This window comes from Schistocerca americana, chromosome 4 (genome assembly GCF_021461395.2).
Source record: "Schistocerca americana isolate TAMUIC-IGC-003095 chromosome 4, iqSchAmer2.1, whole genome shotgun sequence".
NCBI classification, from domain to species: Eukaryota; Metazoa; Arthropoda; class Insecta; order Orthoptera; family Acrididae; genus Schistocerca; species Schistocerca americana.
This window is the reverse complement of record NC_060122.1, coordinates 322,201,793-322,227,564: the sequence shown is the minus strand read 5'-3', so window position 1 is coordinate 322,227,564 and position 25,772 is coordinate 322,201,793.

The window sequence follows — 25,772 nt, the reverse complement described above, 5'->3', positions numbered from 1 at the left end:
GTTGCCAACCTGACGCTGTAAGAGGCGTCTATTCAGCAGGCTTTCGTACGTAAACATCACTTTGACACTATTAAGGTGTAAGACTACTTGAAGAGCCAGTACTTCAGGGTACTCTGGGGAGGCTCTACCAATGGTGCTTTCGTGTCCATCTCCCCATCTTCATACAGTCCTTCCTGTGTAAGTGGTTTTAAAGGCCCTGAGTTGGTGACGTGCAGTCAGATCGTTCCGAGCAGGAGAATAGTGTTTTTAATTTACCAGTGCTTGAATGTGAAGAACACTGTTCTATATTTTAAAGATTCGGTGAGGTTTCTGGGCCTCATTTTTTACTCCAAACTATCGTGGTTACCACACCTGAAAGACATGAAAGCCATAACCCAGAAGGCACTGAACTTCTTAAAGTGCCTTTGCCACAGTTTTCGGGGAGAGAACCGCGCATGTCTGCATCAGTTTTATACAGCTTTCGTGCGATCGCGGCTAGACTATGGATACAAATTCTAAGGCTCAGAAAGAGATCATTGACGGTATCCACCATGAGGGGATTAGTCTGGCCACCAATGCTTACCAGACCAACCCCATACCCAGTCTCTGCGCTGAAACTGGGGAACCGCCACTCACCACCCGGCAGCAGCTCCTCGTATTCCGTCAAGCAAGTGAAATCCTCGTAACTCCGACTTCAACTGCGTACCATACCCCACCGCCTTTTCTCCGATCGTCCACATGCAATAAGGCTGTTTGGGATCCAAGCGCAGCGTGTACTGAAGTCATCTGGCGCGGAGTAATTACAACTCTACTTCAACTCAACTCTACTTCAAGGTTTTAACCTCCTGCCACGCTGGTTACTGCAGAGGCCCAGAGTAATTTTAGATTTAGTGCATTACAAGAGAGGTTGTACCCCTGAATATGTTTTAATATATTATTTTATGATATTTTAACTGAGCACCACAATTCTAGCTGTCTAAACAGGAGGGGTGGGGGGGGGGCGGTGGGGACTGTCCATCACCTCCTTCCCTCTATCCGTCTTCTGTTCCGCCCTCTCCCTCCACCTCCTGCTGCCCCCTCACTCTGTCCATCTCCTTCCTGCTCTCTATGTCTATTTCCTCCCACCGCTCTGTCCATCTCCTCCCCCTCCCCCATTTTTGTTATTGCAAATTCAGAATCTGTACTAGTACTCTAATCATAAGCCAATAAGGTGTAGCATCACATAGCGATACCACCCTACTGGCGTCATAAAGTTGGCAACTGAATTTTAAGCTTCTCCTGCATTACATTAAATTTGTTCCATAGACCATGAATACATTTCATAATTATGTAGAACTTGTCGGTGTAACATGTTAACATTACTTTTCTTTTCATGATACTTTTTTTTGCAATTATCCCTTCATAGTAAAAATTCATCTATTGAGTAGAAGGAGTTGTCATTTAGAAAGTTTTTTAATTAGTATTTAAATGATTGTTGCCTATCTGTCAGACTTTTGACGCTATTTGGTAAATGACTGAAGATTTTTGTGGTAGCATAATTCATCTCTTTTTGTGCTGTAGTCAGATTTAACCCAGAATAGTGAAACTTCCTGGCAGATTAAAACTGTGTGCCCGACCGAGACTCGAACTCGGGACCTTTGCCTTTCGCGGGCAAGTGCTCTACCAACTGAGCTACCGAAACACGACTCACGTCCGGTGCTCACAGCTTTACTTCCGCCAGTACCTCGTCTCCTACCTTCCAAACTTTACAGAAGCTCTTCTGCGAACTTGCAGAACTAGCACTCCTGAAAGAAAGGATATTGCGGAGACATGGCTTAGCCACAGCCTGGGGGATGTTTCCAGAATGAGATTTTCACTCTGCAGCGGAGTGTGCGCTGATATGAAACTTCCTGGCAGATTAAAACTGTGTGCCCGACCGAGACTCGAACTCGGGACCTTTGCCTTTCGCGGGCAAGTGCTCTACCAACTGAGCTACCGAAGCACGACTCACGTCCGGTGCTCACAGCTTTACTTCTCATTCTGCAGAATAGTGAAGTTCATCCTTTCTTTTAGTGTTGTAGCTATGCACTTTGCTATTATTTTTGAACTGGAATGGGTTCTCAATAACAAATTTCATAAGTGAATAATTGTGTTAGGAAGGTACTGTGAATATCCTGTATTCCCTAAATATATGTGCGCAAGGTGATCTTGAATGGACTCCAGGCATTATTCTGATTACACACTTTTTTACAATGAATACTTTTTCTCTTAATGACGAATTACCCCAAAATATGACACTATATGAAAGCAGTGAACGAAAATAGGCATAGTAGGTAAATTTATTGATATGTTTATCACCAAAATTAGCAGTAACCTAGTAGCATATGTAGCTGAAACTGAACGTTTCAGCAAATAATAAATGTGTTTGTTCCAATTAAATTTCTCAGGAATGCATACACCCAGAAATTTTGAATATTCTGCCTTAGCAACAGACTTCTATTCAAATTCTATATACATCAATGGTGTTCGCCATTTGCTGTACAGAACTGTGTGTACTGTGTTTTCTCAGATTTAGTGAGAGTCCATTTGTAGAGAACCACTCAATAATTTTCTGAAAGATGTTACTTACAATTTCCTCAGTTAATTCTTGTTTGTTGGGCGTCATTAATATACTTGTATCATCACTAAAAAGAAATAGCTTTGCACCTCCATGAATATAAAGTGGCAAGTCATTAACATATATTAAGACACAAGACTGATCTCTGTCGAGCACCATTCTTGGTACCTCCCCAGTTATAGGAGTTAACATGAATTAAACCTTTTGTGCACTGCCCCACTCACGCCACAACACTAAAGCTCATCGAGAAGAATTTCATGATTCATACAGTCAGAAGCCTTGGAGGGATCACAAAAAATCCCAGTGGATGATCTTCGGTTATTCAGAGCATTTAATACTTGAACAGTGAAAGCATGATAGTATTTTCTGTTGAAAATACTTTCTGAAAACCGAATGGACTTTTTGTTAGTACTTCAGTTTTACAAATATATGGAGTTATTCTTGAATACATTACCTTTGCAATAATTTTGGCTGTCAGATGTGAACATGGGTAGTAGTTGTTAGCATCAGAGAGTTACGCTCTTTTTTACACAAAGGTTTAACAATAGCATATTTCAGTCTATCCAAAAAAATGCCCTGTTTCAGTGAGCTATTGCATATGTGGCTGCGAATCTGTTGGGAACAAGTTTTTAGTACTCTGTTGGAAATGCCATCAATTCCACATGAGCTTTTACTATTGAGTGAAATGATGGTTTTCCTAATTTATGAAATTGGATAGGTATAGGTTCTTTCACACGCAGCCTTGCATCTTCTAATGAACAGCTGGATCCTATTTGTTCTACAATACTTAAAAATGGTTACTCAAAATGTTTTCTAATTCTGACTTTTTGTTGGCAAACTTTTCATTGAGTTTGATAGAAACACAGTGTTTCTTTGCTCGCAGTTGTCCTGTTTCCCTTTTAACAGTATTCCAAATTGTTTTAATTTTATTATCAGAGGTGCTAATCTTAGATGTGATGCAAATACTTCTTGACTTTTTAACAACTTTTCATAATACAGTGCAGTATTTATTATAATGTTTCCCTGTTTCTGGATCATTACTCCTCACAGCTATGAGATACAAGCCCCTTTTCTGTTTACAAGATACTTTTATCCCTTTAGTAAGCCATGGCTTTTTAGGATGCTTTCTTACAGTCATATTTCACTATTTTCTTAGAGAAATTGTTTCAAATGTAATCCCAAATGTACCATGAAATAGGGTAAATTTTAAATTAGCAAAACGTTCTGTGCACACCTCATCCCAATGTAACTGTTGCAAGCTTTCCTTAAAATTCAGTTGTTAAATTGTTAATTGAATGTATTAGTTTTTAGGACTGTTTTGCATTACTGTAGAGAGCTATGTTATATACTGTAATGACCTGAAAGACCATTCTGCATGGGCAAAGTTTTGATTTGATTAAATTTATTTTGGACTATAAAAAAATTATTTATCAGAGTGCTGCTTTCTTATACTACCCAAGCAGGAAAATCAATAACTGATGTCAATTTGAAAGAACCAAGTAATACTTCAAGATCCTTCTTTCTACCAGACTCTTTCACAAAATCTACAGTGAATCTCCTATAAACCATAATTTGCTTCCCTCTATCTGGCAGACAGCACAACAAAGAAACCAAGTTTTTCAGAAATAGCTGAAAATTTCCCAATGGGGGCCTATACACAGCCACAATTATAAAAGGACCACTGTTTAGTTGAAGTGACAGGCGTATGCTTCTATATGTTGCTCTACACAAAAAATTTTAGTTTCTAAATTTTTCACACTGTGTTAATTTTAACATGCATGGCAACTACTCATCCCATCATAGGGTCTATACATATACGTCCTGAAAGCTTATATCGACTTACATTTACCTTCTTCATATCTGTGACCATATGATGTTCATATAGGCATAGTACATCTATTCCACCCTCAGTTTCCATATCTGGTAAACAAAACAGAAACTCACACACTTTGTTTTTTAATCCCCTGATATTCTTATGCAATATACTAACATTAATTTTCACTGTACTTTTATGAGAATCTTTTATTTTAATGTCTCTAGTATGTGCGTGTCTGAGCTTCTCATTAAGATTAATTTCATTCAACGTTGAATCATTATAGACCGATGACAGCCCAGAATAGAGGTACTCCCATGAGTTTCAGTGCCCCCCTTGAAGATTTTGCTATCTGCCCGGTATAATTTACCCTTCCCTTTCCTACTGAGATGCAGGCCATGACTTGTGAAGTCCCATCTACCAATAGAATTAACAGAAACCATACCTAACTAAAAGCAGGAACCAAGCCAACGTTTTGAATTGGATTAATGGGAACATCAGACAGGAATGCAAATGAGGCATTGGACTGAGTTCACTGACACACGTCAAAATAAATTTTTTTTACAAGTGAGCTACCATGTACACATGCCACCAAAGGCAATTTTACAACTTTTCTCATATATGAAATCAGAAAGAGGGGTTCGCTTAATAATCTTAGTAATACTCGTATTTACTTCAGTTAGCGCAAAATATTGATTTGAGATCCATCTGCCGTTTTATCAGTAATTACCCCCGAAAAGTATATAAAAGTAAGAATATCAGCCCACATGCCCTAGAACAAACGTATCAAAATTATTAGTAACGACTACACCTCGTACTGTCCAGTAAATGGATTTATCATAACAGACAAGACACGACATATGGAAGCTATAATCGTCATATTTTGTCTTCAAACTGAACCAACCCCTTACGTAACAAAGAAATACCATCCAGGCACATTAGATTAACATACTCCAAACAATCAGGAACAGGATTACACAGAGAGAGGTAACAACCCATACCTCAATATATGCTAAGCGGTTCCTTCCCTTTCCTTTTTGTAGATTTTAATCCCTGGCGGCTCTCCCCTTTCATCCAGTCATCGAACACGGGCTGTACGAGGCTGTTCAATCAAAAGAAAGAAACAAGCTAGTATCAGACAACAGCTTTGCACAACGCATAAACACATGCACTTCTATAAACAGTGACAGTGCACGAAGATAGTTTGTGAATACTAGTTAGTATCAATATCCACATAGGACTTGCTCATACAACAAGGCACACAGAACGTTATTCTTGTTCATTAATAAGCACCCTCAAAACCAATCTGCCGTGGGGGTACATAATTCAAGTCCCACAAGAAACAAATCGGTCATCCACAAGCGGCGCGCTGCAGACGAATGAGAAGAATTAGGCCACGTGGTAACATTGGCCAAATACAGTACCTCAGTCAACAACACAACTCCACCACTTCGCTGCGTCCGCTCTTCACTTCACTTCTTCCTTGCACCACCTGCAGGACTCCCCCGCCCCCCCCCCCCCCCCCCCCGCTAATATCCAGCAAACCCACGAGAGGTCGCCTCACCAACAAGAGGAAACATGACCAACCTATGTGGCTAGTGGCAACCTAAACCCGTAGTGCCACACACGGAACAATTTGTATGGTCCATTTCAGATGCTGTTTTTACCAGGTCAATACTGTCTACTGCCGCACTATCACAACATTATCCTGCTTTATAAAACCCTTGAACGATGATCCTACATCCTCTGTCACATAGCTGAGACATCCACTTGGTTCGAGAAAACTTGTAACTTGGTACCTGTCACTTAATTATTCCTGCAAAATCTAACCCACACCTCTTGCATGGCTTCTGTCTAACAACAGAACTATCCTCCTGCTTCCCACTTTTTTGGAATAGTCGGTTTCTTGGTGAAAGTCAGTTGAGTATTAACTACACTTAGATGTACCTGATCTTCTTCCTTAGTTAACTGAGGTATCAAGGCAAATCTGTTGTTCGTGCCAATCATGAAACTGTCTGTGGTGTGCGTACTGTAAGACCTTCGGTACACACACCATCAGATTATTTGACTTGTCGCTCTAACGAAGTAGGCAAGTGTCAGTAATATGTCTCATGGTCTTATCGTGGCGTGTTTATCTTCTGCCGTTAGGTCAGACGATAGAAATGCCACTTGCACACTTAGAGTAGCAGATTGACCGTGACCAACTTTAAACAGAACTTGATTAATTTTCACACACATTTATTAAAATAATAAAAAGCATAGACATTATGTAACTTGATTCTGGATGCTGTTTACAATTGACAATCTGAAGTTCCTTTGGTCTTGGTACATTAATCTTATTGTCACATATCTCTGATACTTGACAAAGTGTCTATACATTTATCTTCATGGCTATGTACAGGAATATGATAATCTTCTTAGGTGCAGACTGAAACTTGACTATAGACTGGTACAGACTAATGCAGACTGGTCTAATCGAAGGTCTGTACACTCATTATAATACCTCGCGCGTTCGGGTATCACTGCGCAAGTGTTATCCGCGAGGGGAAAAGGTTCTACGTTAGCAGCAATCTCAATGGCTGCGTTACATATTAATAGCCGGATCGGCGGAAGCAGAATTTGGTCCATCTCTAAGGCAGCGCCATCTCGTAGTGAGGAGACGGACGAGTGCTGCGCCTGCGCTGTTGTGCTTAGTGGGGCGCGCTCTAGTGGGAAAGTTGTGTACGCACTGACTACGCGGAATTATGTACACAACACTGTCAAATACTGTTCTCTTTCTGTGGCCCCTACCACTTCCCACCCGTCATCACCTGTCTTCCACCTTAACCTCATCAGTTCCTCCCTAGAACTGTATCCAGTTCAGCCTTAAGGGCTCTAATCTTCCCGTCTGTTACACGCCGATAGCAGATGCACAGGATCTGGTGGACCCAATAGTGCGCACCCACTGAGCCACGCCTCCAGCACTCTTTGCCGCAATACAGGATGACCGTCAGTAGCCAGACGGCCCACTCACACTTCGAGCCACTTTTCTATGTGATGCTACGCAGCCGTCTCCTAGTCCGGCTCCAACATCATCGTTCATGCTTTGGTTCAGAGAGCCTCATCTTTGTTGCTATTGCATAATCTGGACTCTGTTTCTTGCCGCATTATTTGTAATGAGTCTTCTTATGTTTTGAAATAGAAGTTCAATAAATCATCTGTTTGTTGTGTTTACTTGTTCGCTGCTCCTGTCCAGCTTTACTACAGTTGCCACGCGACTCTGCAGCCCACCTCTCCTTACCATTGTGTGCGAAATCGTACACAGTATAAGGCAGAAATACAGCATTCCTGTTTTCTATGAAAACCGTCTTAGAGGAAGAAAACAAAACAGCACAATGTTGTGTATACAATTCACGTTTAAAAATATATATAATGAGGAAGTGTATATATGGAAGAAACAATTTGTCTATTGCTTTAAACACCCCACTGTCCTAATTAAAACTGTCTGTGACAACAGAATCAAAAGTGCATATTTTTGCTTCATATACAGTGTCGTTTAAAAGATTTATAGTCAATGTCCATCTGAATGTTTAATGAAATATTAAGTACGTTTACTGGTTAAGAATAGTTGAGATTTCTGCCAACAACGTTACACTGTTATGTTTTTTATATATATATTTTTATATATTACATACATTATAAAAAATACCTATCTTACATTCATCGAAATGTTTATTATAGTTAAGTGTAAAACATATATATATATATATATATATATATATATATATATATATATATTGCTGCCTGTTTGAACGTTAACTGGAGTCTCAGGTAGAATTTTTAGTAAATCTGTCAAAATCGATTCGAGTTTTTCATTAGAGTATTGTGTAAAAATTTGAAATAAATCGCTCGAGAACTTTTCAGAATTTTGGTACCAACGTTTCCCACTTATACATTAGACATTTATTTTATGTATTAAAAACAGGTGTATAAAGCAAAATTTCAAAGCAATCGACCTACTTCTTTTCGAGTTTTGCGAGCACAAAAAGACGCAAGCTTAATTATATATATAAAGATTATTTCTTCAACTCTCTCTCAACTGTCTCTCACCTCTCCGCTACATCTCTTCCATCAGTGAAGACATTATTTCCTAGGAAGTTGAATTCATTTACTCTGTCTGCGATTTGACAGTTACAGTTTTAATGAGAATCGTATCATGTCCTTCCAGAGCCTCTACTGCGGATAATTGTAGTCGATATTGGGTGAGTTTGTGTGTCAGTTGTAGGTAAATTACAAATACTTTTTAAGGTCTTCCCAGAACAGGCACTATTACATTATTTATAGTTATCGCGACGACCTCATCAGGCGGTTTGGTTTGTTTTTTGATCATAAATGAAGAATTTTAATTCGTGTGCAATACTTATCATTAAGGATATTAAAATGCCGTACTCGTACATCAGAGACAGAGCTTTGACAAAGTCTCTCTCTTCTAATAGTGACTATTTCCGAATAGTTATCACATGTGGCATCTTTCTTCTGTCTCATGCGTTACCATCTTTTTTGCCATCTACAAATATGAAATACATGTATAGGTCGAAATCTCAGTGTCTTGTCTGATAATAATTCTGGACCTAATCCAGTAGAACATTTTCCAGTATTGTTGTCTGTCTTTGTGTTGTTGTTACGAAAAATATCTTATACATGTGGTTGGAAAATGAAATTCCCCTAGTAGTTGTTTCCATCCAAAAACGAATGGTTCAAATGACTTTGAGCACTATGGGACATAACATCTGAGGTCATCAATCTCCTAGAACTGAGAACTACTTAAACCTAACCAACCTAAGGACATCACACACATCAATGCCCGAGGCAGGATTCGAACCTGCGACCGTAGCAGGACCTTCCGTTGTGTCGCGCGAAGTCCCACTTGTGAACACGGCTTGATGTCACGTGCTCTTAAGCTATCCACACACCGGAAGAATTGGCTGACGTTTACATACAAGTATTGTAACGGCACTTCCTGCTATTTCACATTCAGAAGGTGTTTCCACGCATGAAACACAAAATAAGTTCTGCGATATTTTTGCAACGTACTGCGAAAAGTTGAACCAATAAAAGGCAACAAAAAGACGTCGAGAGATGCCATATTGGATTTCACCGTTTTCAGTTGGGTTTTATATTGCAACTTATGTCCCATGCATTCATGTAGTTTCAAAGAAGCAGCACCTCGAGGATCTCTCGAAAACGCGGCTTTATTGGTACGAATTGTTATAACGCAACGAGAGGAAACATTATGTTGGTGGTTCGTATCCAGTTATTTCGCATTATAGCTTGCACGCTACGAAAGTATGCATTCCAAGCCAGTGGCACACTAAAGCTTTATCAAAAACGCGTTGTTCTTTGTTCTATTTGGAAGTACTAAATGTCATTTCATAACATATCAGTAATTAAAGCCTTCAGGTGACCTTAACATAAGATACTAGGTTGCCTTTTTTGCATGTTTGGCATAGCGTAGTGGATAAAAATGGCTCGTTACAAATCAGTGTGTAGCGTAATGAGTTCGAGTCTTCACGTATCCAATTTTTTGAACTTTTGTAAGCTGATACCCTTACAGACTGGACATGCAACTTTACTTTTTAGCTTGCGTCATGGATACTGAAGTTTTTATTTATGTGTATTAGAAAGAAAGATCCTTTATCATTTTGCAGGTCAGCAACTGGAAGCAGTTAATTCCATAAATTACCTGGGAGTAGGCATTAGGAGTGATTAAAAATGGAATGTTCATATAAAGTTGATCGTCGGTAAATCAGATGCCAAACTGAGATTCATTGGAAGAATCCTAAGCAAAAGCAATACGAAAACAAAGGAAGTAGGTTACATTACACTTGTTCGCCCACTGCTTGAATACTGCTCACCAGTGTGGGATCCGTACCAGATAGGGTTGATAGAAGAGGTAGAGAAGATCCAGCGGAGAGCAGCGCACTTCGTTATAGGATCATTTAGTAATTGCGAAAGCGTTACAGAGATGAGAGATAAACTCCAGTGGAAGACTCTGCAAGAGAGACGTTCAGTAGCTCGGTACGGGCTATTGTTGAAGTTTCGAGAACATACCTTCACCGAGGAGTCAAGCAGTATATAGCTCCCTCCTACGTATATCTCGCGAAGAGATTAGAGCCCACACAGAGGCATACCGACAATCTTTCTTTCCACGAACAATACGAGACTGGAATAGAAGGGAGAACCGATAGAGGTATTCAAAGTACCCTCCGCCACACACCGTCAGGTGGCTTGCTGAGTATGGATGTAGATGTAGATGTAGATATTACAGGCGGAACTGTATGACTAGCGTATTGGCAAGGGAGAAAATGTGCATGGAGATAACGTAGGAATTTAGCGTGTGTCTATTTTCGTGAACAAACTGTATGGTCTGCAAGCTAAATATAACCGACATCAGCCGGTGGAGAGCGCTATAGTCGCAAATTACATTAAGCGGCACGTTCGATGTGATGCTTGCGTTGTGTCACGTGCGGTTGGATTTCCCATCTGGGTACACATCAACATCAGCTGTCTCGCCCCGTGCGAGGACGGCTTTAGCAAAGCGCGGCGATCGGAAAAAAAGCCGCCACGTACTGCTCCGCAGATTTAATCGGAAGCATTTACCAGTCGATCAGGTTTTATTTCCTACACAGACTCTCTACCCAGTTGCTATAATAACCCTTAATTCGCGAGGTGACTTTTCTGTAACGTATTCCACGAGGTGGGGCTCTGGGACCCCTATGTTTAAACCGAGATTTAACGCAAAAATCATATGAAATTTTTAATTTATGGTATATAACATTTATTTTTAAAATATTTAAGTGTTGTTAAATGTTCCTAGTTTATTTTATTGCAATAAACAATGCCTGTAGCATTTTACAATCAATCACACAAAAGCACATAATTTTGTGCGATTCTTTTTAAGTAGTACACGCAAATGGACTGTAAGAGTACTGAATTTTACAGTTTGAAAAATTATATAATCTTTGAAGCAAATAAATTTCCAAATAAATTTAAATTCCAGGCCTTAAATTTGGGTATTAAAATTCCACCCGATAAGTACCAAAAGAAAGTCTGTCAAATTGACATTCACTGCTGGGGACTACATTTTTCTTATGACCACTCAGAGCACATTCGATTTTATCAGATACTTTAAGTATTTGATTGAAGAAACATGAAGTTCATCCTCTGAATGATACTCTTGTTCGATAGCAGAACTGTGACCACTGGCTAATGTAAAATCGTCGCCTTTTTCGTTTATTTCTTCATCCACATCACTGACACCTTCCTCCATAGATCGACTAACAATTCCATCAAAGTCGGGAAAATTCAAACTGACACATTCGTGCGAACGCATTTTGAGTTAAAGGGTACCGCACTGAAGAAAACAGGTACGTAGTTCACGAGGCGCGGTCTAGAAGACTCGAACAGCTATTAACAACACGTGTCAATAACGAACACAGAAGGCGATAACGCAACCAACAACAAAACATTTTAGGCTTGGCAATTTAAAGAGGGTACGGGTAGTATAGAAGGTTTCCACCGCAACTAGCCTTGGGAAGCGAGTTCGAAAATTTTCACGAAACAGGGTTAATCTTCTCACTACTCACAAGTCAGAAATTAAAAAACCTATGGCTATGTAACAACTTTCACGAAAGATTCCAAGATTTAACCACTGCACAGGAATACGTTCACCGCTAATTATTCGTACACCGTCTCCAACTGGTTACTAGCAACTGCCACCGACAGTCTCCATGACAATACAAGAGTACAGGCTAAGGTAAATAAGGAAAAGATCAAACAAAAACATTACACTCTAATTTGCTACGAATCATATTGCCTTTATTGGCATCAGACTTGTTCAAGTCCACTCTAATTTACAATCAAATAAATTAAGTTTCTTGGCAACAATTACCCCTGTTCATGGCAGTCTTTTTTATCAAAGACAGCTTTCGGTTAGCTAATGGCTCCACTCTGTGTTCTGAGGTCTCTCTATTTACCAAACAAATCCGCGCTGACTAATCCACAATGCTAGCCGAGAAAAACGAGAAAGTGGTTAAGCAGAATACGACACCTGCGCATGGTAATGCACTTTCGAGTACTGCATTGATTGACCTGTTCCGTCGGTTCTTGGTAGAATATTTTATAGATAATGAATGAAAACACACATAACACTGGTGTAATGTTGTACGACATTCATTGTTTATTTCGGCTGTTACGGCATCATGAAGTAGAAAAATAAGTACGTGGTGCAGAGAAATTCTGTTGGATCAAATATTTTAAACTAATGCATCTATGGAGTACCTTTACTTTCAGAGACGAAAATTACAAATTTATGAATAGAAATAAATCAAGAAGGATTATTACAGTGTAAATGCTATGTAAGATTCTTTAACTAAGAGAAAATTTGACTCATTAACTACTGAACTACATGCAAATTACGATAGTTGTTCATAGAAGAAACTAAATTTAACAATAACCTATGGTGACATGTTTCAAAGGTGTGGCTGAACAAAATAATCTTGTCTTTAATAGGTCCTAAATTATAAACAGTTAAAATGCACTTTTAAGCAGGAAAGCAGGTAAGTGAAGAAGCTGTGATTATACAAAGTAATATCTTTTAATACAAGAGAAATTGTAGTAACTGAAATAAAGGAAGACGGGGCATGTGAGTAATTTATACATGGCTGGATCCGCAGCTACGAAATGGTGAGTAGGGGAACTGTGTCTGGTCATTCAGTACTAAGCTTGATCATGCAATACTAACTTTTACTTTATCGATAATTCGATTGTTTGTTAGCAGCAATTTGGTTGATAGGTTGTTTCAAAGGTGTGGCTGAACAAAATAATCTTGTCAAATGGCTCTGAGCACTATGGGACTTAACATCTGAGGTTATCAGTCCCCTAGAACTACTTAAACCTAACTAACCTAAGGACATGTCTGTCTCTGACTTCTCCTCATTTTTGTAAGGCATATATTCGATGTCTTCCATGATTTGATCGTTATCCCTCATTTGTCGCCTTAGTACAGCATTTCCGAGACTTGTATTGATTGTAACTGCCCTCCTACCTTTAATGTGCCAATACCTCTATATGCTTCTTAACACGCCATAGTAGCCGAGACCGCTAATGCGCTGCTTTCTGGACTGGGGGCCGGCCGATGTGGCCGGTTGGTTCTAGGCGCTTCAGTCTGGTACCGCGCGACCGCTCCGGTCGCAGGATCGAATCCTGCCTCGGGCATGGATGTGTGTGATGTCCTTAGGTTAGTTAGGTTTAAGTAGTTCTAGGGGACTGATGACCTCAGATGTTAAGTCCCATAGTGCTCAGAGCCATTTGAACCATTTTTCTGGACTCGGGTAAGCGCGCCAGCCCCGGATCAAATCCGCCCGGCGGATTAACGACGATGGCCGATATGCTGGCCAGCCTGGATGTGGTTTTTAGGAAGTTTTCCACATCCCAATAGGTGAATGCCGGGCTGATCCCCACGTTCCGCCTCAATTACACGACTCGCAGACATTTGAAACACGTTCGCACTATTCCATGGCTTACACTAGACACAGACAGGTGGGGACACCAATTCTGTGCTGTGGGGTTCGTGGTGGCGACAGTAAGGACATCCGGCCACACTCTGCAACTAACACTGCCTAATCAATAGTAACAATGCCAACCCCGCATTGCAGAGGGACTAAGGCCTCAAGAAAATGAAATGATGACCTCTGTATGTTTCTTAGGATTATGACGTAACATGGAGGAATGAATGAATAAAGAATGACGTGCCATTTAATGTGAACAAATGTGAGCCGTTCTGCGGCCGGCTAGTTGAGCACTTTCTTTCCCATTTCGGGGTTCTTAGTCTTTCTCTGTGGTAGGAAAGAAGGAGTGGAACAAGTGAGAATGGTGTCGTCGAAGCTGGCGGGGTTGGTAGTGGTGTACAATGGAGTGTATGTGCTTCTTGGGGAGCAACTAGCCAGATTTGCTGGTGCAGAGATTTTCTGGTGAGAGCATCGCCAGCCGGCGTTTACAGTACTTCAGTTGTTGTCGGAGCTTGGCAAGGCTACACCTGTCCAGGCTACGGTACTTCGCGTGGTTCCGGTGTTTTCTCCTGCCGAAGTCAGCGCATTTCGGAGAAGCGTAAGGATCGTGCCTGGCGTTGCTCTGGCCACTCGGAACGGTTTCACCTTGGGATTTTGCCGACAGCAGGTCAAAGCCTTTTTGGTTTTCCGATAGAGTACAAAGCCACATGCTGCCTCCTTCCGTCTATGGGTGAGCGTCATTTGTAATGTTCGCCAAGAACTTGTCTATGTTGCCTGCAGTTTGTTGGAAACAGCTTGGTGCGTACCTTCCACTTGGTTTTCAACTTCAATTGTGTGACGTTCCCGCATTTTGCGTTTAATTGTTGGTTATTTGAAAGGGCCGCTGGCAAGTGCTCAACTCCCTCCTGTACGGAAATTAGTTTATCGGTTTATAGTTATTTTTAAATTTTATCTTGCCACTGTGTTGAACTTTAGAATGGGGATCCACTTTAATCAGGGGTATTGACTTGGCTCTAGCACCCAGTAGTGTACCTCCTTTCTTAGTCTTTAGCGGAATAAGTGGAATATTTTATGATACTCAAATATTTGCTTTACATTTGAAGTATAAATAACCTTTGATTCTTGGTTACTCTCCTATTTATACCCACCCTAAGTGTGATATCTTGCAGAGCTGGGCAAAAAGCTTTAGTTTTGTTTTAGCCTTTTCACTGTTTAAGAGAGAGCTAGCCGTCCATGTTGTAGCGGTCATCTCACTCTTACGTGCCTTGTTGTCGCCGGGGCTGGGGCCTGAGGTCTACGCCTAGGACCTGCTGTGCCGCCAGAGAGCTTGTGCCCTGATCTGACGTCGGGCTAGTCACTTGTAATTTATTAATATTTAATGTTTTTGATCTTTTGTAACCCTTTTAAAATTGCGAACCTTGGCTAAATTGTTTGACATTTGGTAGTTTGAGTTCAATAATTTTTCTTGAAACATCTTTAATATTTGTTCCCTTTTGAACAGAAAAGAAAACACAATTTTTGGAGGGCATACTTAATAACAAATTATGTACAATGGTTTCCTCCAGCGCTTCCTCTAGGCTCTGACTGTTTGTGTTCTCTAATTACGTACACGCTCTTGTTGCCTGATCCAGAATGTCAGACGCAGGTTTTGATAATTAAGAACTCTACTTCAATCAGTTATAAGCACTTGGCTGCCTCTATGCTCCACTATCTCGACTGGATCCCATAAACTATTACGTAATGTAACGAAGAAATTAAGGATTAACCGTTTCAAACTCCTTATGCAAGAAAACGATGGGCGCCAAAACGAGCCGTCAGGCGGAAATACAACCAATTTCCCGACAGACTATTGCCGTAGCTGCAGCACTGTCCGGAGTACTAAGTTGCAGTATCCAGTCCACGCACGCAAAAGCCTGCCGTTGTATGGTAGCAGTAAGGTTAGTTCCTTTTGGACCTATCCGTTCGTGTTGTTAGCTAGTGTCATGTAATGGGAGGGCCACTCAACGCAGTACGCAGTCGGTTAGTGAAACTCATGCATCGACCAGTCATATCGCTCACCTGTTGCCAGCAGTTCAAGACGCAATGGTACCGGTATGTGTGCATATCCCAATATAATTACAAGGGTACATGTACCTGCTTGCTCCAGTCATCAACGACCGAACAGGAACGACGTGTCAACTGCGTCTCCTTGGGAGGGTAAGCTGGACTTGCCGTGTCATTCCACCTAGAATGATACTCTAGCGCCGAAGTTCATGGCAACTCCCTCCCCTTCAAAAGAGTGTAACGTGCGGAAAGTTAATCTGAAGCATTACTTCCTCTTTAAAATGCATTGTCTGTGTGTATTTAATCATATTTGATTTTCCATCATACACCGTCTTTTTCCCACGGTTAGGTGCCAGTCATTTGGTATAAATCGAATTGTCAATAGTAATGTGGACTCCATATGTTCGTTTCTTTTTAAAATCTTATTTTTCATACCCGCACATTCTAATCAAGTACACTTGTCACCACATGAAAGCCTAATTGATGGACCCAAGTCTAAGGATGGTATAGCGCCCTTACAAGACCCAGTACAGCCTAGTATTCTTTCAATAACCAATCGGTAGGGATTGGATTGAGGCCACGTGATGGCATCCCACATCTCCCGGCAGCGAGATGCTTCTGACTTAGGCTGTGTTTCAGCTCTGCTCCAGGACACATGGCTGAAGCTATTTGCCCCTGTCTCTTTTCGATCTTGCGCCAATCTGACTTTCACTCGACACTGTCAACCACTCACATCTCACTCTCCGTCGTTTACAGTTTGGACAATGCACACGGTTCTGGCATCTACGTTTTCAAACTCAAGTGCTCACTAATAAATTTCTAAATAAATATTTTTATGTCCATATAAATGTTTGTTGGAAGAGGGGAGATGCCATGTACATACCGTCCCAATAACAATTATCATGATGTGATGTATAGGATATGTGACCATTGCTTCTAAGAAGAAGACGAAGTTTCGATAGCTGGTACAAGCACAAGCTGGAAAGTCTTGGAGCGTAAACCGAAGTATAATGGCGTTATACATTGAAACGCCTAATAAAATGGTATAGTCATGCGTATTCAAATGTAAATTCAAATGTAAACAGGCAAAATACGCCGATGCTGTCAGCTACGCCTATATAAGACAACAAGTGTCTGATAGATCGGTTACTGCTGTTGCAATGGCAGCTTATCAGGATTTAAGTGAGTTTGATCGTGGTGTTGTACTCGGCGCACGAGCGACGGGACACAGCATCTCTAAGGTAGTGATGAAGTGGGGATTTTCCCATACGACTATTTCACTAGTGTACTTTGAATATCAGGAATACGGTAAAACATCACACCTCAGACATCGCTGCGGCCGGAAAAAGCTCCTGCGAAAACGGGAGCAATGACGACCGAAGAGAATTTTTCAGCGTGACAGAAGTGCAACCCTTCCGCAAATTGCTGCAGATTTCAGTGATGGGCCATCAACAAGTGTCAGCGTGCGAACCTTTCAACGAAACATCATTGACGGAAGCTTTCGGAACTGAAGGCCCATTCGTGTACCTTGATGACTGCACGTCACATAGCTTTACGCTTCGCCTGGGGCCCTCAACACGTTGGATTGCTGGTGACTGGGAACACTTTGCTTGGTCGGACGAGTCTCTTTTCAGACAGTGTCGAGCTGATGGACGTGTACGGGTATGGAGACAACCTCATGAATCCATGGACCCTTTGGAGTGATATGGGACTCCTCATACGTTTAGGTACGACTCTGACAGGTGACACGTACGTAAGCGTCCTATCTCACCATCTCCATCCATTCATCTCTATTGCGCATTCCGATAGACTTGGGCAATTCCGGCAGGACAATGTGACACCTCACACGACCAGAATTGCCGCAGAGTGGATCCAGGAACACTCTTCTGAGTTTAAACATTCCCGCTGGCCGCCAAACTCCCAAGAATGAAAATTATTGAGCATATCTGGGATGCCTTGCAACTTGCTGTTCAGAAGAGGTCTCCACCCCATAGTACTCTTACAGATTTATGGACAGCCCCGCAGGATTCATGGTGTCATTTCCCTCCAGCAGTCGAGTCCATGCCACGTCGTGTTCCGGCGCTTCTGCATGCTCGCGGCGGCCCTACACGATATTAGGCGGGTGTACCACTTTCTTTAGCTCTTCAGTGTATTAATAAATTCAAAACTCTTGTTCATTCCTTTTAGTAACTGTTCCTACAAAGACGTTTCAAGATACCTCTAGCATCTGGGTGAGCACATAATAATACAGTGACTTCTGCATTTTATGTAAGTTTGGTTCTTGATTAAAGTTAGTGATTTTTATGATTTCTTCTTTTCTTTTACTCATTTAACTGGTCTGACAGCACTAATCGGGTTGACGTTTGTTCTGATTAAGTATTTAATAGTAAACCTGTTCTCAAGACGGCATAAAAAGATCCCTGGCAGCTCGCAACACTGTTGCCGTCTGTCAAATACGAAGCGCAAACGGCTGCAGGCGGAAACAGTAGCCGTCTACACAGCTGTCATAACACTGAGACGTTGCCAAACCGTGGTTTACAAAATTGCGGTACGTTATTGGTTGAGATAGCCGTGCGTCGCTGTCACACCCAGCCCACTGCAACTGTCAGGGATCAACTTACGACGACTCAACTATAGTCAGTTTAGTAGCAAGAGCTGCACCGAAACAGTACTTAGAGGTGAGTTCCACATGCTATATAGTTCGTTACCTGAACGTCTCGGCACGGATTATTTTATAGGCTCTCTAAAGTATATCAACCATAACGCTGATACTAAGTTTTAGTGCGTGGGCACGATATCGACAGTGACTGTGGATTCTGCATTCGGACATGAGTTGACGTCTCTCCACTCTCAGCTACAGGCCGTGCTGGCTAATGTACTGTGAAACTAAAAGTGGTTCTTTGCATGTACATATGTTAACCAACGCTGTGCCTAAAAGCCATGTAACCTCTGCTGGGAAGAGTATTTATTTTTTATCTTATTTTTATAAAAATTGTAGCTATACTACAGTACATTATGCGGAACACCTTCTACTATATGTAGGTACCCTTAAAAGGACCAATGGTACCCTGTTTTCAATAAATTATGTAATCTGACTCCAAACCATTTGCAGATGTGCTCCTAGGGCTCAAAATGCATTGCGTACTGAAATAAAAATTACGATTAGTGATTGACGTCGATTTGCTTTCTATTTTACAATAATAACTTCTTTCGTTGGAATTTAACTAGCCGTAATTATGAAACAATAATTGAATAATTAGGTGACAGAATTTTAGCCTCACCCTCAAATAATTTGTAGCATCTTTGATGGAGGAGACGGCGAAGATACAATTGCGACAACACCTAATGCTCTCCCACATGGCCAAAATGTGATAAGAAAGAAATTCTCGAGTTTGTTTGTGACGTAGCTCGCAGTCTCGAACCAACAATTCCCAAATCTGCTCGATTGTATTTAAGTCTTTTGGGTACCTCTTCAGCCATCTTGCATACTTCTCTTATTTAGCATGAACCAGCCAGAGAACATCTATCCTGTATGCCTTCGAGTTAACCCTGGATGAAACTTCAGCAAATTCACCCATTCCAGCTGCTGTCATTGAGTAACCAGGCTCATCCAGACTGTGTTATGACAACAGTATGGTTTAGAATAGAACAGTTATATTCTGGATACTGCAGTTCTTAATTTCCTGAAAAGCTGGCAGTTATCAGTTCTCCGTAAAACAGTCTGCTATATTTGCAGCTGGGAGGTACTAGACACAGAACGCTACCTTTCCTTCTCGATAACCAGATGTAATAGCCTGTTTTCTTGTAGGCTAGTGGTGATGGAAACCAGCATGATGAGTGTGTCGGCAAACACCAAGCACAGTCATTGGCAGTCTGATGTTCCGACCCATTTCTGTAGTTAGCAAAACAGGTTCTCGATGTCGGCAGTTAAATGCCTCTGTTTTATTGTTTTAGGCCTTACAAATTTTCGATGAGTACGAAGACATTCATCACCCTCCTCTTAACATCTTGTAATTCACTTTAGATAGCTTTTAGGACAAAGTTGCGTCTGTAATGCAGAGCGATCGGGTTCCCAGTGGTTCTAAAAGAACCTCTTTCTGTTATAGGTTTCCCCAACTTTAAGTAGTTATTGACGCAACCCACACTTAAATATTGAAGAAAATCTGTTGCGGCCTTGCCGGACGTAATGACCATAGAGAAACACATTTATTGACAAATCCTTGCAGGAAAAGCGGTGTCTACAATTGCAATTCAAAACAGTTTTCGTGACTGTTGGTCTCCAGGTAAGAGCTCTTATTCAAACTTTTAGCCCTCCCACGCCCTCGTCTGTGGAGACGGTGAGGAGAGTTAAGAAATATTTTTGTAAACGGCATATTCACAATCACCACAAAAATAAGCACAGTTGTATGATCGTCATATCTTTTCATTAACACAGTCGCCGAAAGATAAACTTTTCGCCCAGAATGTTATCACCTTACGAAATGAAATAAATTCTACTTTATGCAGCGAAAAAAGTAAACCATGATTTTCTTTGACATTGTGCCTCGTTGCATGTTGTGAGCAATATTTGTTTTGATGACTCCGTTTACGAATTGCCAAAATGAAATCTTAAGTACACACCAAAACAGCAAAGAAACTACACCTAGCGCAGCTTAGAAGAGACAACCATTGCATGCATGATCATCGAATGCCTACTCACTTTAAGAGAACAGATCCTATTCCGGGCCAGTTCCGTGCTCTTTACACTTTTTCTTTTATTTTCTTGTACAAGAACTAACCTAATAACAATACAGCAGCTAGAATAAGTTCACAAGAACAGCCATTAGCGTCACAGTTCCATTTCACCAGAAAACACAAATAATAGTTACCCAAATTATCGAACTAGCTATAAGTATTATTATTTATTTATTGGCGTTTTGTTTAACGAACGTACAGCCAACTATACTGTATACATATCAGAAACAACTGTCGATTTTGACTGTTATCTATAAGGAGCTGTCAAATGAAACCCGAACACCCACCATGGGACCATGCAATAGTTCCATTCAAAAGTAATCACCACAAGCGTTTAGACATTCATCCACTGGGAGAAGAGCAGCTCAATTCCTATTTCTTATAAAGCGGTCGGCCGCTGATCGATCCACAACTCCACCCGCTTTTGCACTTCCTCGGCCGATTGAAGCCGATGTTCACCCATGTCTTCCTTCCGGTCACCAAAAGTCCGCCCCCGGTAGTTGAGTGGTCAGAGCGACAGACTGTCAATCCTAAGGGCCCGGGTTCGATTCCCGGCTGGGCCGTAGATTTTCTCCGTTCAGGGACTGGGTGTTGTGTTGTCGTAATCATCATCATTTCATCCCCATTGACACGCAAGTCGCCGAAGTGGCGTCAAATCGAAAGACTTGCACCAGGCGAGGCCCTCGCCACACGACATCATCATCATCATCTGGTCACCAAAGACGTGAAAATCACACGTGAAAGACGCGGACTGTACGGAGAATGCTTCAGTGTGTCCCAACCACATCGCTGAAACGTAGCCATCGTCTGATTAGTATTGTGGTGGAGGGTGTTATCGTGCAACAGGGCGATTGTGTTCAACAACATTGCTAGGTGTTTTGATTCTATGGTTCAAAAAATGGTTCAAATGGCTCTGAGCACTATGGGACTTAACTTCTGAGGTCATCAGTCCCCTAGAACTTGGAACTACTTAAACATGACTAACCTAAGGACATCACACACATCCATTCCCGAGGCAGGATTCGAACCTGTGACCGTAGCTGTCGCGCGGTTCCAGACTTAAGCGCCTAGAACCACTCAGCCACACCGGCTGGCCTTATTTTATGGCACATCGCACTTTCTGCAAATTGGCTACACAGTGCAGCACAATGATTGTGGTTCTACGCCCGAGGAACTCGACGAGTAGACGGCCCCTGCAGTCTAAGAAGAAGAGCATCATGAGCTTACCGGATCGTGAGTGAATAGCGTTCGATTTTCTTGGCGGGAAAGATATGGGACATTTCCACTGTTGACTTCGCCGTTTGCCCTCAGACTGCCGGATGGAACTATCCCAATGTCCCGTTGTGGCGGATGTTCGGATTTCATTTGACTGCCCCTTACATGTACAAATTTAAATCAATTTATATCGGAAGATGGTCAATTTTTATAAAACTGGTACGTATAAACTGCGCTCTATCATTTGCTTTGAGCCTTTGTCCCGCTTCAACGCGGGGTCGGCTTTGTTGCTATGTATTTGGCAGCGTTAGTTGCAGAGGGTGTCCAGATGTCGGCTTTGTTACTATGTATTTGGCAGCGTTAGTTGCAGAGGGTGGCCAGATGTCCTTCCTGTCGCTACACCGAACCTCACGGGACGGAATTAGTATTCCCCAGCTGTCTGCGCCAACTGTAAACCATGAAATAGTGCGAACGTTTTCAAATGTCTGCGAGTTGTGCAACTAAGGCGGATTGTGGCGACCAGCCTGGTATTCACTAGTGGGATGTGGAAAACCGCCTAAAAACCATATCCAGGCTGGCCAGAATACCGGCCATCGTCGTTAATCCGCCAGGCGGATTCGATCCGGGGCCGGCGCGCCTACCCGAGTCCAGGAAGCAGCGCAATAGCAAATGGTTCAAATGGCTCTGAGCACTACGGGACTTCTTAGGTCATCAGTCCCCTATAACTTAGAACTACTTAAACCTAACTAACCTAAGTACATCACACACATCCATGCCCGAGGCAGGATTCGAACCTGCGACAGCAGCCGTCGCGCGGTTCCAGACTGTAGCGCCTAGAACCGCTCGGCCACTTCGGCCGGCGAGCGCATTAGCGCTCTTGGCTATGTTGGCATGTCAATACACTGATCTTACTAAATTTAAATTAAAATGAGTTGTAACAAGAGGTGAGTAATTTTTAAATAAAAAAGTTTGTACAAATACATTTTATGTATCCGATTTGTCTTCTGATGTATCGGGTAATAGGGGTCCGTCCCCAAGGCAATGCAAGTCTTCGTTTCTGCTCTGTCCCCTCGGAGTCGCCGCACTCTCATGTGATCTCGTGTTGCTGGTCTCCTCCTCCTCCCTGTCGTACTCGCGGGACCTATATTTAGATATATGGACACATCTAGCCGTAAGTAATTCGTTAATGCAGAGCCGATTTACGCCGGATAAAAATTAGTTTCAATTTTGGTCACCAGGTGCAAATCTGGCTCTGTGAATGCAAGAAAGACGTATTAAGTTTGGAAGGTAGGAGACGAGTTACTGGCAGAATTAAAGCTGAGAGGACGGTTTGTGAGACATGCTTGGGTAGCTTGCCCACTAAAGGCAAAGTTACGGAGTTCGAGTCTGGGTCATCCACACAGTTTTTACCTGTCAGGAAGTTGCAAGACGAATTCATGTTTCCATTTGTGATGGATTACGGAAGGGAATTGGGCAGAAAAGGTGAAACAGGTGAGAAAGGCGTAATGTTTATTTTGTTATTAAACACTGCATACACAATTTGTTTAATATGATCACTGAGGGCGTTGACGAGAATCTGTACAGCGCCAGATGTGCATCTGGTGGCCAAAATTGGAACTAATTTTTTTCAGCGTAAATCAGTTCCGTATTAACGCATTAGGTCATCTGCCAAGTTTCGCTGCCATACGATAATTATAGCCCACTCTGGACCTCCGTGAATACGTGCACTTTAATTATAACCATCCGGTATTTACAAGTGTTGGCTACACCTGGCAACCACGGCTAGCAGCATATTCTCCCAGCTCGTGAACCAGTGGCGTTGTGTTTATCTGAATTGCGAAAAGCGTGGAGACATTTACACCCTGTTTGCGTAGGCGAAGCACAACCTCAAACTGGGAAAAGATGGCGATCTTAAACTACCGTGTTCTCTCAAAAGCGTCATCCCAGCGATTTGTCGAAACCATAGAAAATCGGAATCTGGATGGCTGGACGGGGATTTGAACCGCTCCACTTCCGTATGAAAATGAAATATACAATACACTACATTCTGTTTCACTCATCAGTAATTTTCTTACTTAAAGGCAGCTTGATCTGCTTGTCTGTCACCGTGTGTATTACTAATTCGACATTCTCCTTGGTTTCATTAACTGCTGACGAGCAGAACTACTCTGTTTCACATCGCAGTCGGACACCGTTTAACTTGCAATGACGAACCTGGGTGATCCACTCTCTTCGGAAAACCACTCAATGTCCTCTTTACTGCCTCACTTAAATGACTAACTCTACACTCAGAGTGCGAGATCCACTGCTTTCAGAATGTTTGCCTGTGAACCTGTTCTCGCCCTCAGGGATTTCTGGTAATTCGTAATTCCCCAGTCACCTGCAAGGGAACGCTTCTGCAACCCACAGTTCCACCGCGCCTCACAAAGGCGGACATCCCCGTTCAGCTTCTTCACCATAACGGCCGCTTCCCGCGGCAATACGCCTGTTAACCGGTACTCTTGACATGACGTTCCAAGTGTTCCCCCCAGCCAAAGCCAACCCTTTCACTGAGTGTCTGAAACTTGTTCCGCCCGGAGAAAACGAACTTTGCTCACTGTGGCAGGTCTGCGGCATGTTACCTTGATGGGCAAGAGAGCTGTACGTACATGTAGTACGAGGCGAAATATGCTAAACGGATTCTCGTCTCCTCTCTTGATTTACACCTGCATCTAAATCGGTGTTCAGCAAGCCGCATTACGGTGAGTGGCGAAGGTTAAGTGTGATTTCTCCACGCGAATTTCTCCATTCGCGAATGTCGCGTTGAAAGAACGACAGCTGGTAACCCTCCGGTGAAGTCCTAATTTTTCTCATTTTCTCGTCATGGTCATTTCGTGATACATTCAACGGTGGACAAAAAGTATGGAAACGCCGTGAGAAATTCGTACTTGAACATCACTTGTTGCTAGTAAATACTGCAATTGCACTGTTGTATTTGACCATAATGGCAGCTGTGCAATATCCTCAAAACGCTGCAAATTTCAGACGTGGTCAGTACAGTGTTCTGTGCACTTATGGGTGCATTAGATCGGAATCGAGTGCATTCTAATGTGAGCAAACTGTTTGTGTGAGTATGGTGGGTGCTGCCGTAACTAAGGTAGCCGATATGTTTGGGGTTAGAAGAGGTACGGTGCTGAAGATTTATACCAGAGCAGAGCAACACCCTCCACTAAGTCACAAAACATAAGAAAATGTGTGTTGCGTGATCGTGACAGATCTTCATTGAAGAGGATTCCAAAAAAAATAAGACGACGACAGCTGCAAAAGTCACTGCAGAACTGAATGTCGCATTCGCGAACGCTGACCGCATCAAAACAACGTGAAGAAAGCTCCAGAAGCTGGGAATTGAAGGCGATCTGGAATCCCAAAACCATTCATCAGTGAGGCAAATACCTGTAACAGAAAAATGTGGTTCTGAAATCTTATCATCAGGACTGTGAAGCGGAAGAAGAAAGTCATTTTGTCACGTGAGTCTATTTCACACTATTTCCAACTTCTGGCCAATTTTACGTCCCAAAAGTGAAACAGGGCGAGGGTTCGGTAATCATATGGTCAGCCAATTTATGATATTCAGTACGTCCCATTTCAGCTGGTAAGGTCTACCCGTGCGACAATGTTTGTTCCTCAATGCTGATACTTGTTCCAAGGCGACAGGACCCCTGTTCGCGCAGCACGCACCATCGAGGACTGTGAGCACCAGGATAAAATGCCGCATCTCCCCTGGCCAACGCTCACCAGATCTCAATGTTCCTGAGCCTTTGCGGTCTATTTTGGAGAGAAAGGTATATGCTCGCTATCCACGTCC